This window comes from Stylophora pistillata, chromosome 6, assembly GCF_964205215.1.
Source record: "Stylophora pistillata chromosome 6, jaStyPist1.2, whole genome shotgun sequence".
NCBI classification, from domain to species: Eukaryota; Metazoa; Cnidaria; class Anthozoa; order Scleractinia; family Pocilloporidae; genus Stylophora; species Stylophora pistillata.
The window spans coordinates 10,709,514-10,717,114 of record NC_142524.1 but is presented as its reverse complement, the minus strand read 5'-3'; the positions used below and the strand labels follow the sequence as shown (position 1 = coordinate 10,717,114).

Here is a 7,601-nt window from a genome sequence, read left to right as displayed (position 1 = left end):
AGAATTTGTTATCCAGATCGTTTCGCAATGACTGACCTCGCAGCCAAAAGCCTTGTGATCATTTTTGTCGCTTTTAGAAATATGTACTTCCAAGTTAAGAACAGATCACCTATTCGTTAGAAGTACATGTGCCCATAATCTCAAAGCTACACATTACGTCCATAACTCTAGTGTGAATATGCATTTTCTGTGGCGACGTAAACTTAGCGCGAACTCACTTCAGGTTTTTAAGTGACTTTGCTTCACCCCAAGAGAGATCAGACTTGCTAACTGAGCTTTTTTATTTCTAAGATCGAAAGACCCTCATCAGTATCAAATTAAAAGAAAAGCTAACACTTCCATTCACAAGAGATATATCAATGCTTGTGCTGCCATAATTCATATCCATAGGTAACTTTAGGTCGTAAAATACCTTTCTTGATAAGTTTGCTACGCAGAGCTTTTAGTTCACCTTATCTGACTATCCACTGGTGATCCGTGACCATGCAAATGCGACACGGTACAGTGATTTTTGGTAAAGCTGAGGCTCGCAAATATTCCATTGAGTTGTTGACTTTACAAGCTTCGTCTGTGAGGCGTCGTCGCATAGTTTATCAACACCAAGAGGCCAATCAGCCACAGCTTCCAACCTACAATCTTCGATTAAGGTAATTCTAATCTCAAGATTTAGGTTTATCGTTTAATTAACGGACAACGTAACAAAGTTACCACCAAAATGCGATTTCAAAGACTGAGAAATGGTCAGATGCGACACTCCATTATTTCAAACAGTTTCGATCGATATGTTACTAAAAAATAACTGTCGTTTGAATCTAGTCGACTGTTGTAGAGCTTCCGTCTGTTTTTTTGCTCTCAAGGTAGTATGGAGACAATAATTTTTCATAGTTCACAGTAAGCTCAAAAATTGCGTTGAAATGGCAAAGGAATCAATTCAAAACAGGAAATGGTCTATTGCTTCGGCTCAACTTCACACATTAAGTAGTAAACAATAGTCCTTTTGTTCTTTGTAGCGCTGAGGGACTTTGGCCGAAGCGACGCGAAAAAGTTCGTGACTAATCGGAAAAAAAAAATTTTGGCATCACAATTTAGCTATTTTGGAAGAGTAGGTAGCGCATATTTGCACACGACAGGTAAATTGTCACCGGAGTACCCCAAGAGAAAATTAAACGCTCATTTAGCCGCTTCGGGGAAGTAGGTAGCGTAAATTTGTCTCGTCGAGTCAACTCTCAGTGGTCTATGCACACGTGAAGAATTCAAAATACGTTGTGTGTCTCATTCAGACCACCTCTCTCCGTATATATCTTTCTCCAGAAACTGTCATAGTTCTGAACTAAAGTCGTCATAGCTCTAAACTAAAGTCTAGTCTTTCCGAGAGTTTATATTTCCCGCTCGTATGCTAATCGGAAACTTCGACAAATCCCTCGTTTGTTCTGAAGCTGTTGCGCCATTGTTCAAAAATGGCCATATAGGGTCATTTTTCGCTTGTTTAACAAAGCCTATTGTTATCAAAGTTGAGCCACTTTTCTCGAATCGAAAATGGCCACGGAATGTTGATTCTGCTTATTGCATCACTTTCAGTTTTAAAAATTACATCGTTCCACCAAATTCAGGTTTTACACCTCCAGAGTGCAAGGCTAAGTCCTAAAGATTCTCATCAAAAAGCACATGATGCAATTTCAATTCCACACCTGATTCAGGTTCAGGTGACTCGTTCCCATATGGCGTGCCAAGAGTAGCAAAATTACTTTTCAACCCATTAAACCTTACGAACGATAAATGTCAAAAAAGTGCTGCGAATGTTTTATAACACTCTTTTATTGTAATTCACATATTCATTATTTACTCATTTCATCGGTAATTTTCCTCTAACAGATTGGATGACTATGCGCAATCACTTTCATTTCCAAGACATTCCGAGACTGAAATTTGCCCAAAAACCTATCGCTAGTTTAATTACAATACCAGTGCAACAAAAAGATTTGGAACATAGTTAATCGAGGGGAAACAGCGATAAACTGCAGTTTCTAAACCGCTGGAAATTACAGTCTACTGCTCAGTAATAACTAAGTTCGTTTTGTCGTCGCCGCAGAGTTTTGCTTGGCACACCTTGGACATGCATGTGAAATACGTCGTGCCATGTGTGGCAAGGTTACTTTTCGACCCATTTAACTTAAACAATTACAATCCTGAAATTTTTTTTTTTAACTAACTGCCGTCACATAAGTCGTGTTACCCGCGAAAATAGTGATAAACTGGACAAAATGGAACTGAACAGACAAAAATTTGTGAACACTTAAACCGTAGACATACCCGTGTTCGGGCTATGGGTGTATATCAGTCTCATGATGGAGTACGGAGTACTCGCAACGAACTTCGCCGAAAAGGAGGGACTTTTCGTCTTTTCGTACTCTAAGAAAAATGTTAATTTGACCACGAGGACCAATGTCGGAATATCTGTCAAAAATCAAAAATCGTGTTAAGAGCGATCAAAAATCGTGTTAAGCGCGATCAAAAATCGTGTTAAGCGCGATCAAAAATCGTGTTAAGCGCGATCAAAATTCTTGTTAAGCGCGATCAAAAATCGTGTTAAGCGCGATAATAGTCAAGAATTAGACAAAATGGAAATAAACTGACACAAATTCGTGAAACGAGGGGGAGAGTATGTGCCTAAGCTGAACCAAACCTTGCAGAGTTACATCAGTTAACGACATCAATTTCATATATTGCATCCAAGAGTGGAAATCCTTGTCTTTTCCACAGACAGGAAGTGCTTTCGAGTCTTCAGAAGTAAAATCAGCTTTTCAGTAGAACGCCTGATGATTTTAATAAATTTTAGACGTAGAATGATTAATTACTATTTTGATTTGTAGAATTTTTTTATACGACTGGTTGCACATTACTTGTCAGTAGACGCTCATGATCAAATGCAAAATGTCAGTGACGGCTGAGAGAATTTCAATTTTTCTGTTGGTGAGAATGAACAGTGAACCTGTCTAACGAGTGTACACCGCCGTATAGGTACGCATAGTAAGATGATTAAAGTCGGTGCTTCGATTCGCTCTTATCTTATGCGACACGGTACAGTGATTTTTTGTCGGAGTCGTGGCCAACAAATAACTCATCGAATTGTTGACTTGGCATACACCGTCTGCACGAACGACATGAAGCCATTTCGCCACACCTTCCACCACACAATCTTCGATTAAGGTTTAGTCTTAGCTAACGTCGAGTAAATAATGTCGATGCTATTTCGTTGTTTCATAAAACTCATTTGACATGCAATTTTCCAATTGCAAGGCATGTCAAAAAAAACTCTGTGGCGTCAACAAGATGAACTTTTGTTGCGATGACGTTCCTAAGACCGAATGATTAATGATTAATGGTAACTGACTCAATTTGAACGTATACTAATTAATGTCGACGCTATTTGCATTGGTAGTCTAATACGACTGATTTCACACGCAGTTGTCTAAGGTATGTCGAGCAAAACGCAACAGTGACAACAAAAGGATTTTTTATAATACTGAGCAATAGATGAAATGAGTATCTTAACATGTGGGTTACAATAAAAGAGTGCTGTACAATGTTCACAGCACATCTTTTACATTTGTCATTATTTAGGTTTGACTGGCGTTGAATAATAATTTTCCCATTTATAAATGACGCGCCATACAGCAGCGTTAGTTATCGCATCATATCCATCCGATTGTATATTAAGCTCCATATTAAAACTGTTTCAAAAATTTTCATGTTATTGATGTTTTATTGCAGCTAGAGGATTTTGAAGTAGTGTTAACTAGATGCCGTTATACAATTCGTTTTAGGCGCGAAAATAGTGATGAAATGGACAAACTGTCTGAAGAAATTTGTGAAATTAGGTGCAATATAGTTCGTGTAGAGTATGTATAGGTTGACAAGCCAACATTGTGAAATTGAGTGCAATATAGTTCGTGTAGTGTATACATAAGTTGACAGAACCAAAGTGGAACTCCCTGTTATTCACAAAGGCATGAAGTATTGAGAAGTCAAGTTAGCTTTTTCAGCAGGATGCCTGATGATTTTGACGCCGAATAATTTATCGCTATTTTAAGTTTTGATACAACTGATTGCAAATTTTTTGCGAAAAGGCGCTCAAGCGAAAAATTACAGCCGATGCAAAGAGAGATATTCCAGCTCTTTCATTTCACAAGACCAATAGAAACAGCTTTTTAACAGTTAAATTGTAATTGAATTGATAAACTGGTTTTCCAGTTTCGATGACTTGATGAATTTCAAGATGACTGCACTTTTGCATTATGTAAACTACGGAACTTAAATTAACTTAAGTGTCTCTTTTGATCAAATTTAAAATAGGTGAGTGTTTTATGTAGAAATTGTGCAAAATGGACCGGAGTTTTCTAAGTTTATCAATGCCTGGTAAACAAATCTGGGGTTATGGTAAGGGTGGAGAGGGCGAGAATAGCCTCCGAGCATGTCTAAAGACTAAATACGATGAAGCTTTTCCATAACCTAAAGTGCAGTTCTCTATTTCGGCTTCTTGTTGCTTTTTTTTTTTTTTTACTTCTACAACCCAATAAACTAACTTAGTCTGGGATGAGTATTTACCTTCGTTTCATTAGTTTCACTCTTGGAGGGCTCAGGTTTGAATGGTTCGCATTATGACAGCTGAAATTAAGAAGAATAAAATTTTTAAAAATGGAGTTACTAAAGGTTAAGAAGTTTGAGGAAATTATGCAATGTTATGAGGCAAGATTTAAGACAGTTGTCAATGGCAAAAATCAGACGAAAAAAGACACTGAATTATGCCCCATAGATAACCAAACTTTATACGGCCAATCATGAAAGTTTTGCTGGAATTTTTATATGTTAAATGTTCGTTCCCTTTTGTTTTGACGGAACATACTTTTTGCCAGTTCAAGATGACCAGATATTCTGCTGCGAACTAATTTCTTGCCATTTTCTTTCCAAGCAGGAGAACATTAAAGGTATTCATATGTTTGACATTGAATTTTCATGGACGATTTATTACTATCCAGTAGACTAAGTACCAGTCCTTTTGAGCACTTTAAGAAAACGCTACAGACTGAAGGTCTGAAGCAGGCGACAAAAAAAATAGCCTCTTAACTTCTAGCTGCTGGTCGCGTTGGTGCGTCTTAATATTTGTGCAATTTTTCGATGAACTCTAATGCATGCATTCTCTGTAGACACGTGACCCAGCGCGCACTATTACAGTTTTTTTTGTGTGTGTGTGTGTTATTATTCAATATTTGTGCTGCCACATGTAACGTCCTCAAAAAACTTTTAGTCATCTAAAGATACCACGCATTATATATTTTCTTGATACAGATGCTAAAGATTTCAGTAAACTATGTAACCATCAACTGGTGATGTGGCTCTGCAAAGTGCGATACGGCACAGTGAATGTAAGGTATACCTGTGGCTCTCAAATGTTCTAGAAAGTTGTTGCCTACGTAATTTGGTTATATTAATTAAGTAAAAATTGTAAATTGGCCACCGTAACGAATAAAAAAGCTGACGTTTCGAGCGTTAGCCCCTCAGATTTAGTTGGTTGATTACATTTTTTATCTTAAGATGATAATGAGGCCTACTACTATTTCATAGTTCATGTTCTGAGCCCAAAGAAACGGCCTGGGAATGAATGTTGTTTCTGTTGATTGAGTCATTCTTAGTTTCAAACCACACAATGTTTGTGTCTGTTACTACTTCCACCATATTCAGGTTTGACATTCAAGAGCGCAAATCCTAGTCAGTTCTTCCGATTCACTTTTCAGGTTTCCTTAAGCTCAGCCCGCTATCTAAGAGGTAGTCTCTGTAAAAGTGATCCGACGCATTTCAAACTTTGCTATTACTCATTACTGAGTGATAAATAAAATAATTGGTCGCTCAGAGCGAAGAGTCAGTTTTCGGCGGCAGCATTATTCTAGATGGGTGTGGAAATTTTTCTCTCCTAAATGCTGCTTTATGGTATCATCAAGTATGAAAAGGCTTCAAAATGCTCAATTCAGGCGTCAACAATGGATCGTCGGACATAAGTTTCGTAAATAGTTTGAGTCCGCTTTTTATGCAATGTTGAGTGGAATTTGCGAAAAATGTACAAGTTATGTTGACCAGCTGTACAAGAAGTTCGCCGGAGCCACAACAAATTCTTATATTTCCATACTCTTCGACCCTATTTTAGTTAGTCTGAGTAAATATCTCATGTGTAAGAAGTTGGAATTTTACGCTAAGCTGAGATGAAAAGTTGAATATTTACGGCCATGACGGCAAAGGCAAAGTAGGAGTCAAACTGAAAATAGTTTTCAGTGTAAAAAAAACCGTTAAAAATTAAATACATATGTGATTTGTTCTCTCAACTGATCGATCTAGATATGGGAAGCAAGACAAAATCCCTCAAACTAGAGGTTTGTGGAACGACGAGTAATTCCTGAAATTGAGCTACTTCGGATGATCGACGCTGTTCACATCGGGCCTTTGAGCGCTGAAGTGATTTTCGCTCGGAAAAAAATTATTTTATGATGTTTCGAGAAACCAGGGTGGTCTCGATTACCTTTAGACTAAGACAGATTCATGGGAAAGTTTGAAAGAAATCGATTGATTGAAGCAAAATGCATCGGACCGCTTTTACAGAGACCGCCTCTTAAATATGATTACTACTAACTGTTTCATGGCACTGATTTGACATTGGATTCAGTCCAGGGTATCTCAAGAAAACCTTTGCGCTGAAGTAAAAAAGAGCTCTTGTTTTAGCGAGAAATAGACTGCACCTTATATCGGTACGGAAACTACGGTTTATTGCTTTTCAAAAGTAACTATAAGGTCTACTCGTACAATAAATAAGTTTCAGTCTAATAATTTCGTAGAAATGAGAATTATCGCGCCTAATCATCCAATCTGGTCGTGAAAAGTTATCAGTGAAATAACTTCATTAATGTACGGATTACATAGAGGTTTGCTATGTAATTTTCAGCACATCTCTAGGTCTAGGGGTTCCAAAACCAATTTTGCTACGCATGGCGCGACATATAATGGCAGACACTACGACATATTCGCCCAACTGAATTAGCATCTTTCTCGACAGGAAGACAGTGGCTCGATATTTCCATTGTTTTAAATAGTTTCGGCGCATTGCTGTTGAATTGATGCTAGAGGATTTTGAAGTTCTAACTGCATCTTGTTAAATAAATCCTGTTAGGCGCGAAATCAATGTTGAATTTGACAAAAATACCAAGAAAGTGAAGACAAATTTGTGAATTAGTGTAGGGTACTCATGCATGAAAAAAAAAAAAAACAATTCAAAACTCGCAGAGTAGACATTCAGTTATTGAATCCGAGGGTGGATATCCTGTTGTTTCCTCACACAGGCATTGCTTTTTATTTCAGAAGTGCAATCAGCCTTTTCAGTAGAATACCCGATGAAAATTTTAAGTTTCGACGCCGAAAGATTAATGTCCATTTTGTTTGATTTTAAATACGACTGGTTGCGCATTCTTTGTGGGTCTCAAGAAAATATAAACAGCGATGGCGGAGAGAGTTCAACTTTGATAGTAATGATTGTCTGTAGTAAGGCTATCCTGTAATAT

At 37.6% G+C, this 7,601-nt stretch overlaps 1 long non-coding RNA gene across 1 annotated transcript; it reads left to right on the top strand.

Moving 5' to 3' along the window:
* Positions 1 to 312: 312 nt before the first annotated feature.
* On the top strand, positions 313 to 7,312 carry LOC148728212 (uncharacterized). Its single transcript, XR_015989073.1, has 2 exons — positions 313 to 647; positions 5,347 to 7,312. It is a non-coding gene; the product is annotated as an uncharacterized LOC148728212 (long non-coding RNA).
* Positions 7,313 to 7,601: the final 289 nt, after the last annotated feature.